The following is an 11,992-nucleotide window of genomic DNA, read 5'->3' as shown; positions in this document are numbered from 1 at the left end:
TTCAAACTTTAATTCGCCACCAAATTTGATAGAGTAACATTAGAGACTTCTAGTTTGTGCAATTCTTGTTCTTTTTATAATACCTTTACAATGAGGTGTCACATACTAGGGGTTCATAATAAAACATTTTGACTTACCCCCGAAATTTCCCTTTTTGAAGGGGGGGGGGGTTCACGATATTTCATACACAAAAAATCTCTTTAGTTGATCATATAAACATCTCCCAAAGTAAATCACTTCATCTTGTTCAAGGTGGCAATAATTTTTGGATAACCGGTATGTGCGATCCATGTTTGTTACTCCAACGAAAACTTAGTAAATACCAAACTCTTAGCGAATATTTGTAATTTTAAAAATTCAATCATGAGTTTTTGTAGGTTTGTGCCATTGCTTAGCGATAATAAAGAATAATATTTATAATAAGCATTCAAAATAAATATGTAAACGTTATGTAGACACAAGACAAAGTGTGTTCCAGAGTGCACCGTGAAGCAGTGTTGTACACCCGGTGCTGTTCTAATCAGCCCGGTAAGAACATTAGATTCTGTCTACTAGTCCTTATCACTGCAAACATATGGCTTAGAACGAGTTTTAGTAGACGTGGCCAACAAATGTGGCCGCAGGTTGTTGGTGCTCGTAGTCGAAGGGGAAGGGGGTCGAATTTAAGTCTATGACCACCATGCATGGTTTTACAGATGCAGCCCGGTTTTTTAATAAGATGGGGTTTATCAATTACAATGAAATTTTTGTACGATGCCCAGTAAGAATGTGCGTAAAGAAAAAGTTTAAGTAATATGTTTTAAATTTTTCCCCCTAATAAACAAAATTATTAATACAAATTTTATTAGAAGAAAGGTATAATAGAAATTGAGCTTTTATAGCGGAAAAGGTTTCTAATAATATATTTTATATATATATATATATATATATACATACATATTTTATTATATTATTTATTATGATTTTAAGTGGTAAAAGTTAGGTGAACTTCATAATTTTTAGTGAATCATTAGATTTTTTAGTTAAACTTCTAAAGATATTAGTTTTTATATTTAAGTGCAAAATAATTACATTTTATTTTCTACATAATATTTTGACGGAATATAATTTATTAGTTTAATTTTATATTGGGTTATTTCAATGCCTAAGCGAAGTATTGTTCTGTTTCATATTTCACTTTATATAGATTGAATTACAAGATATTTGTAATGTTTTTGATTAATATAAAATTGTATTTTGATTTATTTCAAAGTAAAATTCAATTTAACCTCTACCAGAGTTTTTTTTTACGAATTTTATCATATATTTGTGACAGACATAAATTATTTAAACAATTGGATTTTCTGTGTGTAAAAATCTGTTGACCCTTGACAATGAGCATGATCGAAGTAAAAAACTGGGGAGGGGCCTCTATTGAAATTAAATATCACCCCTTTTCTTTTTTAGTCTCCAATGTCAATTTCAGTTCCTTTCAAAAATAAAACATGATGACGGACGTTGTATTTTAATCCAAAGTCAAATTTTCAGATCATGAAAATCTCCATCTCACCAACTCTAGTTGAATTTATAGGTTTATTGACGTCATTATAAACCTGTTAAACATCTCTTTAACAACAAATCAAATTGGACTAACGCTCTAATATCTATATAAACTTTGATTTTCATAAAGCCAAAAATATAAATAATGAACATTACAGTGCATATACTTCCGATAGGTCGATATACACGGGATATTCCGGGACCACATTGGTAGGCCGCAAACAGAAAAGATTACAAATGTCCTTTTTACTTTTTCATTCAGCCACAAATCAAAGTTTTTCTGTAGCGGAGTCAACAAGCTCTGATTTACGGGCCTGGGGCTTAGTGGAAGTGCAATGGTTTTGATTTATGCTGACCACATACCGGCCTCTGTCGGGGAAATATTTATGTTAAATGTATATCGATCCTTTATCCGATGTTTATGGAGGTAAACAAACAGCTTTCCTTCAAACTCAATTTCCTTCATGTAACATATTGTGTGCAATTACTAAATATAAAATTACATTATTACAAATAAACTTATTACAACGAGTATTTTCTTTGTATAATATAACTAAAATATACGGCATAAAGCAAGTTACTGTTATTTCAGACACGATCTCAGACAACTTATCTTCGAAGATCTTAGACATTATGAACTGAATTACTTTACAAGATCCATCACGTATTGTAAATAGGCGAGTAAGATTTAAATATTATACACAAAATTTATCAAAACATTTTATAAAATCACTGTACAGCTTAATTGCTATAGATGTAATGGTTTCACTTTGAAGTTTAGCTCAGTGAAGTTGATACTTTTTGTACTATATATTTGGCTCTTTACCCCTTTCTTAAGATTTCTTAACAGAATGTTCAGATTTTGATGAAGGTCCTGTAAGCACATGTCATGTCATAAATAACATGATATTATATATAAATACATTTGAACAAACTTGAAAAGTGTGCTGTATTTTAAAACTTGTTAATATTGTGTATCAAATAGAATTTGTGTGATTTTTACAAATAAATAACTAACATGACTTCCAGTTAAAGAGAAAATACCATAATAATTTACCCCCAGAACCCCCTCATCAACCAAAGTATACGAATGTACTTTATGCAATCTCCCCCAGTTTTTATTCTCACACTCAGATTGTTTTAGGTAATAGTTCAATCTTCTCACTTCAATATTTTGAATATATAGTACGGATGAATAGGAGCCTCACTAAAAATTAAAAAATTAATGTAATGAATATTATGTTAGATATTACTATTTACCGTGGGTTTAACAAATATTCAAACTTTTATTAGAACTCTACTTATTCAGGCATTCACTAGTTTATTCTAACCATTCTAAATTGTTCGTAGAAGTAAATTCTTAAACAAGTATGGAATATGAACAATTATAGGAAATAGAAATTTAATCTTATTTATATAATTATAATCGTCCTCTCAACACATAAAGAGAAAAACTGCGTACTTTTTAGAAAATCAAACGTAAATAAATGTAGTATAACCGAAGTCTGTCTGTCTCACAATCAGTTAAGAATTATTGTGTTACATCAGCTCAGGAGTCGACAAAACCAAACGATGTGTCAACTTAGATTTGAATAAATGTAGTATAACCGAAGTCTGTCTGTCTCACAATCAGTTAAGAATTATTGTGTTACATCAGCTCAGGAGTCGACAAAACCAAACGATGTGTCAACTTAGATTTGAATAAATGTAGTATAACCGAAGTCTGTCTGTCTCACAATCAGTTAAGAATTATTGTGTTACATCAGCTCAGGAGTCGACAAAACCAAACGATGTGTCAACTTAGATTTAAATAAATGTAGTATAACCGAAGTCTGTCTGTCTCACAATCAGTTAAGAATTATTGTGTTACATCAGCTCAGGAGTCGACAAAACCAAACGATGTGTCAACTTAGATTTAAATAAATGTAGTATAACCGAAGTCTGTCTGTCTCACAATCAGTTAAGAATTATTGTGTTACATCAGCTCAGGAGTCGACAAAACCAAACGATGTGTCAACTTAGATCTGAATAAATGTAGTATAACCGAAGTCTGTCTGTCTCACAATCAGTTAAGAATTATTGTGTTACATCAGCTCAGGAGTCGACAAAACCAAACGATGTGTCAACTTAGATTTGAATAAATGTAGTATAACCGAAGTCTGTCTGTCTCACAATCAGTTAAGAATTATTGTGTTACATCAGCTCAGGAGTCGACAAAACCAAACGATGTGTCAACTTAGATTTGAATAAATGTAGTATAACCGAAGTCTGTCTGTCTCACAATCAGTTAAGAATTATTGTGTTACATCAGCTCAGGAGTCGACAAAACCAAACGATGTGTCAACTTAGATTTGAATAAATGTAGTATAACCGAAGTCTGTCTGTCTCACAATCAGTTAAGAATTATTGTGTTACATCAGCTCAGGAGTCGACAAAACCAAACGATGTGTCAACTTAGATCTGAATAAATGTAGTATAACCGAAGTCTGTCTGTCTCACAATCAGTTAAGAATTATTGTGTTACATCAGCTCAGGAGTCGACAAAACCAAACGATGTGTCAACTTAGATTTGAATAAATGTAGTATAACCGAAGTCTGTCTGTCTCACAATCAGTTAAGAATTATTGTGTTACATCAGCTCAGGAGTCGACAAAACCAAACGATGTGTCAACTTAGATTTGAATAAATGTAGTATAACCGAAGTCTGTCTGTCTCACAATCAGTTAAGAATTATTGTGTTACATCAGCTCAGGAGTCGACAAAACCAAACGATGTGTCAACTTAGATTTGAATAAATGTAGTATAACCGAAGTCTGTCTGTCTCACAATCAGTTAAGAATTATTGTGTTACATCAGCTCAGGAGTCGACAAAACCAAACGATGTGTAAACTTAGATCTGAATAAATGTAGTATAACCGAAGTCTGTCTGTCTCACAATCAGTTAAGAATTATTGTGTTACATCAGCTCAGGAGTCGACAAAACCAAACGATGTGTCAACTTAGATTTGAATAAATGTAGTATAACCGAAGTCTGTCTGTCTCACAATCAGTTAAGAATTATTGTGTTACATCAGCTCAGGAGTCGACAAAACCAAACGATGTGTAAACTTAGATCTGAATAAATGTAGTATAACCGAAGTCTGTCTGTCTCACAATCAGTTAAGAATTATTGTGTTACATCAGCTCAGGAGTCGACAAAACCAAACGATGTGTCAACTTAGATTTGAATAAATGTAGTATAACCGAAGTCTGTCTGTCTCACAATCAGTTAAGAATTATTGTGTTACATCAGCTCAGGAGTCGACAAAACCAAACGATGTGTCAACTTAGATTTGAATAAATGTAGTATAACCGAAGTCTGTCTGTCTCACAATCAGTTAAGAATTATTGTGTTACATCAGCTCAGGAGTCGACAGGACGAAGTTATATGCACTATTATTAAGAAATGTCTGAAACGTGACTCGGGACGGGAGTGCTTAAGGGGAGCACTTCGCCCTATCTTCGTAATGTTAACATAGGTACACTTATCTCAAGAACTACTTGAGGTATCTTCATAATTCTTTTTTTTCATTTAAAGAGGGCTTCCTAGGGGAACACGCTGGAACCAAAAAAAAAAATTTTTTTTTTGGCATATACCCTAAAAGTTATATATTTTTGTTTTAACGCTTTGTCAAAAACCTATATAAATATGTGTATATGTTATGTATAATAAATATTGTGAACTCAGTGAAATGTGATGTTTTTAGTGGTTCCACATATGTAAAACAGTGCTACAAACATACAAAAAAAATTTCATATTCCTACCATTTGTAGTTTTTGAGAAACATGTACTTTTGTATTGAAAACCGCAACTTTCGGAAAAACACACAAAAAACGGAAAAAATACTGCTTTATTTACCTTTTTTCAGTACATTCCAGGTGCATAGGCTGGCTGATCTCCTTCCTGCTCCTCATATTCATCCTCCAGACTTCTTTTTAGTAAGTTTTTCTTCTGTCTAATTTTTTTTTCTCTATATCTTCTTGAGCTTTCTCTGCCTTCCAAATTCGCCGCCGGTCAAGCTTTTTCATTTGCTGTAATAAAATGCTGCCCTCGGTGACACTCCTATTTCTTGAAATACTTTGCATTTGCCAATGTAGCCATCATTAAAAGCTGTCTGTAACAGCTTCATATATGCCAAATTTCAAAGTTTTAATCTCCACAAATGTTCTTTTAGGTATGTAGGTCCAAATGACATTGTTGAGGGACTCATTGGGATTTTGAGTTTTTCCCTTAGTACATTTGCCCAGTAGAGTTGGATTGGCTAGATCTTGAAAAAATAGGTTTAAATAAATGTCATTAGGTTTTCAGGCAAGTGAAAATGGCTGCCATTGATCATAGTTTTCATTGGATTTTTACGGCTTTGCGGTACTTACACCAGGTTTTCTTCATCATCTGGACATAGTCCATGTTGAGGGCCTTTCATTAGAAGACATCACATGGAAAAACTCTGCCCAAATGGCTTTTTTCATGTCTTCAACAGAGTTTGTGTTGCGTCTAATTGCCAATTCCGTAGTATTTTTGGAGCTGAATAATGGCAGAATCTGTTAGCTTGTTCTTGCCGCCAAGTTCGTGAGCCGTCAGGGAGTGTTTTTAGTCTTAGCTTTTAGATTTTTTAATCTCGATTCACCATCCGTTTCTGGACATGGCCTATGCATTCTATCTTGTTATGGCAGTATCACCATAGGGCTTGGCTTCGCATACACTGGAGTTACGCCTTGCTGTCTCCATCACCCAAGGTATTCAAGGTAACGAGCCTCATACAATGCCTGCGAGCGCTGAAAAAATTGCGACCTGCTCCAGCAACTTCCATGGCTCCACTAGAACCTTCAAAGTTTGCGATACAGCCATCACCATGCGTGTTGTTTAGTCTATTAGTGCATCTGCCAATTATTTAGATAAAATCTCGATGTCTAGGACCTTACCGGTTGATAAAGATGTCACTGATACCACTCCATTTAGTGAAAGGTGGAACCCCGCTTCTGCCATGAGCCATCAGCAGCTATAGCGAGGTCTCTGCAACCATCATTATCCGATACAGCTTCTTGCACAGCACTTTGCATTGACTTCTTACACACTAACTCAGCAATTGAACCCAAGTAATGCTCATGTTCATGATATCTCAAAGGTGGAGGTGTAAGATTCATAAAAGCGCAAATTTTCTCCGCAGCCACTCTACCTTTGGCCTATGTTACGCATAGCATAAACCCAAACGAAGATTTAGGTCATAAAATGTGTTTAGGCCTATCAGACTTTGCTTCATTCTGATTAGTGTTAGGCCTGACTAATTCAGAGTTTGTCACAGTAATAGTGTTTTTCACAATCAGAACAGCTGACTATAATTTTTGATGCTAGGCCTACAATGTGTTTTACTTTGTAAACAAGTTGGCCCATGGCAATTTTTTTACACACTGAAACGTTACTAAGAGCCTCATTCAACAATCCTATATTAACTATACAGTTTTCAGACTCATCATTTTCATTCAATTGGTACTGTTTCAAAAAAGGACTGACCTTCTTTGAAGATGCACTTTGAGGTCTTGGCCTATCCAACATTTGGAGTATTGGTACCTCGATTGTTACTTGATCCTGAGAAACTAGGCCTAGGACTAGTTGGAAGGGTTATCGTTGATTTCCTTTGAAAACGCGTTTCTTGAAAGCAGGCTTTTGAACGTGGCATTATAAAATTCACTACACTTATAACAAAAAAATACTCAGAAACTCTCCACTAAACTCACAAAAAACCATAATCATTTACGTAATTTTCACTCTCTAAAAACAGAAATGTCAGTAACCAAAAACATGTATGCTACCTAGGTTATAAGCAATGGTTATAAAACAGATGTTTTGTTGGTTAGTGTAAGTTGTTGGACATAACAAACTGTCACTGCCAACCAAATCATGAACATGACTGCAACGAAGTAGTACTATAACAGCACCATTCAAAGTGTGACTGCTACAGGCCCGAAACTGCCTGCAGGCCTATTTAAAAAAAAATATTTCGGACACTTCTAGTCATCATAAAAAAAATTTAATACCACCATTGTTATCGGGAAATTTCCAAACTTTAATAAAAAAAAAAAAAAAAAAAATTTGTAATTTTTGAGATTTTTTACGAAGTGCTCCCCTTAAGTTAAAAGGAGACAGAGTCGGGGAATTGAAAAGTTCATCTTATTAGGACGAGAGGTTGCAAGGGTTGGAAACTTCGCTTAAATGTTATTTGTCATCTACTTGTTTTGGACTGAGAAAAGTCAGTTATAATAAACAAGAGATCCGGGAGTCAGGCTACCCAGTCAACCTACATTGGCAATGTGACTTTTCTTAAACTAGATCACTTGGATATGTCATGGCTAAGGAATTTAAAGCTCAGAATAAAAAAAATAAAAACAATGTTACATTGTCTACACTAGTTTAAGAGGTACACGAACTAATTTATTTTTAAATGAGTCTGATAGAATTCATTGAACACTTTTTTTATACTCATCTTATGTGAATCTTGATCTTCTTACCATGCATATGTCTAACTGCATACCATGTAAATATATAATTCCATATAAATTTACTAAATGCATATTTAGAAGGCGTTGCTTTTACGCAGTAAAATGTAGTTCAGACATAGGTTTTTCTATAATATTTATAGCATTAGTTCTTCGTTCTGATGCCCTCTATGACAATCTCATGAAGAGAGAGGCGATTTTCACTGCTGCAAAACTGATATATGTTCGCTCGGAAGATCACAAATTGAAAGGAAAACAGGATTTCGGACATTTGCCATCGTTATATATTACTAAAGATATATCACAACGTTTCGAGGTTTGGAACCTATCCTCTTCGTCAGGTGGGGCGGGGAGGTATTAATACATACAACAATAAAGAACAGAAAGAAAGGGTTCAACAAGCTGTTATACCTTTTGTATGATATGCCGATGGAAAATGTCCGAATTCCTGTTATCTTTTCAAACCTTCCATCGTCAATAACAAACTTTAAACTAAGCATCATGGGAATGTCAGAATATTTCGATAGATTTTGTGTCAGCTTCAGCAATATCGGGGGCAGCATTCTTATATGTCTTTTGCTTCGACCATAATATTCTGAGAACGTCTTATGAAAAGATAACACGTGGAAGCCTTACATGAACAACTGGTTACAATGTAATCTGCGGGCCAGCAGTGTTTGTTGGATCAAAGTCTGGGTCATAAATATTATCTTGTCATTAAGAATTACACCAGTATCACGTAGCTTCTTTATATTTCTCAAAAGCGTTTGACAATGCGATGTGCTATGCCATCAACAACTTTCTGGCAGCGTTAGGGTCTCGAGAGTAGGTGACAAGTCTATGAGCAGACTTGGCCTGCTCTAAAAATTACAATGAAGAGATCACAAGTGTGAGAAACAATAAAATCCTTAGTTTATTTTGCATTGTTGAGTAGTTGCTTTCAGTTCTTTTACCCAGCATAGCAGATTAATTGCTTGACTTTTGCAGAAGTTCTTTTCCTTTCTGCTGAGTCAAAGTGAGATCTTCAAAAAACTCTAGAATGATACCTCCTCAGGTTGAGTCGAGACCGAAGAAATGGTGTGGAGACAATCTTGTGTCTATGATCAAGTAACAAATATCCCTGTAACAACATTATTTTAAAATTATATTTCACCTTATTTCTTTTTACCAATATGCTGTCCTTCGGATATGAACTTAGAGGGTTGACGTCGTTAATAACTTATTGCGTGATTAGGCTCGGGTATGTGTTCTAGTCATCGGTTTTCACAATCCTTGGCTTCATCTTTGGGATGTTGCTAAGCTTTAATAATTCATTGCCTTCCCTTGTTTAGTGGAATCCCTATGAATTGTATCTGTAATGGGTATCTTGTAAGTGTGTTGGTTTCTGTATTCTTGCCTTGGGTTATTTGCCATTTCGATGTTCAGTACCGAGCCGTATAGCATGAACCGCAGCCAGCGCATGTGCATAACCATCCTCCCCTCTTCAATCCACATGAATACACGTGGTACAGTCCACGCCAAACATAGTGCATTTACTATTAGTGTATTGCAACTCGAACCGCGAGAGGGGCAAGGGTAAGCTATTTGCGGATTATTTAGTCCTTCCCTCACCCTTTCTGGCGTGGTATGTAAAGAGTGACTGGTCTAATACCGAATGTTCCAGCGTCGCAAGTGACAAAACCCGTTCCAATGTAGAAATTGTTTGTTTATTTTTTTTTTTTGTTGGTACGACTGGGCAGTCTTGGCAACAACGTCACAAATAATTACCACTATCTTAGCCACGTATCTTATGCTTCCATTGGTTCATTAAGTACTCTCTCTATCTCTACCGCACTTCTCCATCAGGTGATAATTTTCTTCCTAGTATTACTTTTCCGCTTAGCAACCAAACTTTTATACTTAAATAAATTTATATAAAACAATATCAACTCTAATTAGTATTAACTCCAACAATTAACGTCAATAGAGATAGATAACAACATTTTAATAACAATAAAACAAACACTTTTTATGTGTTAAAAATTTACATTTACGTACTTTATGTAGACTACAGTTTGTGTTAATGAAATAGAATCAGCAGGTCTCCCTATCAAACAATAGATAATTATAGGAAACATATAATAAATAAATAAAAATGCCTTTATTGCAAGAGTTTCTCAGTATAACAACTGCTTTACAGAACAACTTTTGTCATATCTTACACTATTTACAATACTGGGAAATAAAAATAAAAACTAAAACCTATAGACTAAAGAAAACACCCAAACAAGACAAATAAATTACTGTACAATCATTTTTATTAATTTACTTTTAAAAACAGTAACAGAAGTCAGTTTAAGGTTCTGGGGGAGGTCATTGTACAACTTTGGGCCAAAGTAAAAAAGCTCCTCCTCCCAAACTCATGCTTGACTCTGGGAAAGTGAAGCAGGTCACCATGGCGGACACTGCGTTGAGAGACCTCCTCCCGAAATTGGAGCTTCTCGATCAGGTACCGCGGCTCACCCAGCGCAAGCACCTTGTGGATCATGCCACATGTCAGGATCCTGCATACATTTTCCATGGGGGACAAACTGACAGCATCTCGGAAGGGTGACACATGATCAAAGCGCCTCAAATTGAAAATGAATCGAACTGCAGAGTTTTGCAGTCTTTGAATCCGATCTATGTCTCCCCTAGAGATACTGTTGCCGTATGTAGGATAGCAGTAATAAAATACAGATAGAACAAGAGAACTCATAAGCCGGAGCTTAGCGGATTCTGGCAGCAGACTTCTAAATCTGTACAGACCCCTCAGCCTACCAAGGGCACGCTGGATAGCATGAGTGACATGATCAGAAAAGGTGAGCTCACTGTCAAGCACAACTCCGAGAGTCTTGACTGCCTCAGAGACAGACAGGCTCTCCCCACTGAGCCTTACTCTCACTCCTCTCTGACCAAGGGCCTGCACCAGATTGTGTGGGGCAAGATGAAGGACAATGCACTTACCTATATTGAGTTTAAGGCCATTGTTAACCGACCAAGTGTTGATGTTCACTAGGTCGGAATTTATTTTCTCCATAGCCTCATCAATGGAGCCAGGCTCGTATGACAAGCGCAACTGACAATCATCTGCGTACAGGTGAGCTGCACAGCTTTGAACACAACTGGGGAAGTCAGACGTATATAAGTTGAACAATATAGGTCCAAGACAACTTCCTTGAGGAACACCTCGCCTTTTGACAAGTGAAGTTGACGTCCCACTTCCCATCTTTGTAACCTGACTTCTGTCTCCTAGGTATGATTTTACCCACTCGATTGAATTTTTGTCAAAGCCATAAAAATGCATCTTAGCGTACAAAAGTTCATGGTTAAGGGAATCAAATGCTTGTGAGTAGTTCAGTATCACTAGTGAACTACACATCCCTTTATCTTTCGCATCAATTAAGTCACTGAACAGACTTACTAGGGCAGTGCATGTGCTATGATTTTTTCTAAAACCAAATTGTGTTTTTGGCAATATGTTTACTTCGTTCATATACCGTGCTATTTGACGTGTTACTATCTTTTCCATAATCTTTGATATTGCTGGTAAAATCGAGATGGGTCTCAGTTGTTGGACACTTTTAGGGGACGTTACTTTTGGCAATGGATGAACAATACTCATTTTCCATCTCTGCGGGAACACAACGCTCATCAATGATTTGTTAATGAGATGAGTAATTGCACCCAAAGCATATGGACTCACGGCCTTAATCATTTGGATGGATATTTCATCACTACCAACAGCTCTAGATTTTATTTCATTTAGTGCTTTTTTTACATAATCTTCAGTGACAGCAAAAAACCAAAAACATTCATCGATTCAATTCTCTTACTAGTTCGGAAGACATCAATTTCTTCAACTCTGGCTTCATTTCCATTCCCCATATTGACAATATAC

This window comes from Homalodisca vitripennis, chromosome 2 (genome assembly GCF_021130785.1).
Source record: "Homalodisca vitripennis isolate AUS2020 chromosome 2, UT_GWSS_2.1, whole genome shotgun sequence".
NCBI classification, from domain to species: Eukaryota; Metazoa; Arthropoda; class Insecta; order Hemiptera; family Cicadellidae; genus Homalodisca; species Homalodisca vitripennis.
This window is presented reverse-complemented; position numbering follows the sequence as displayed.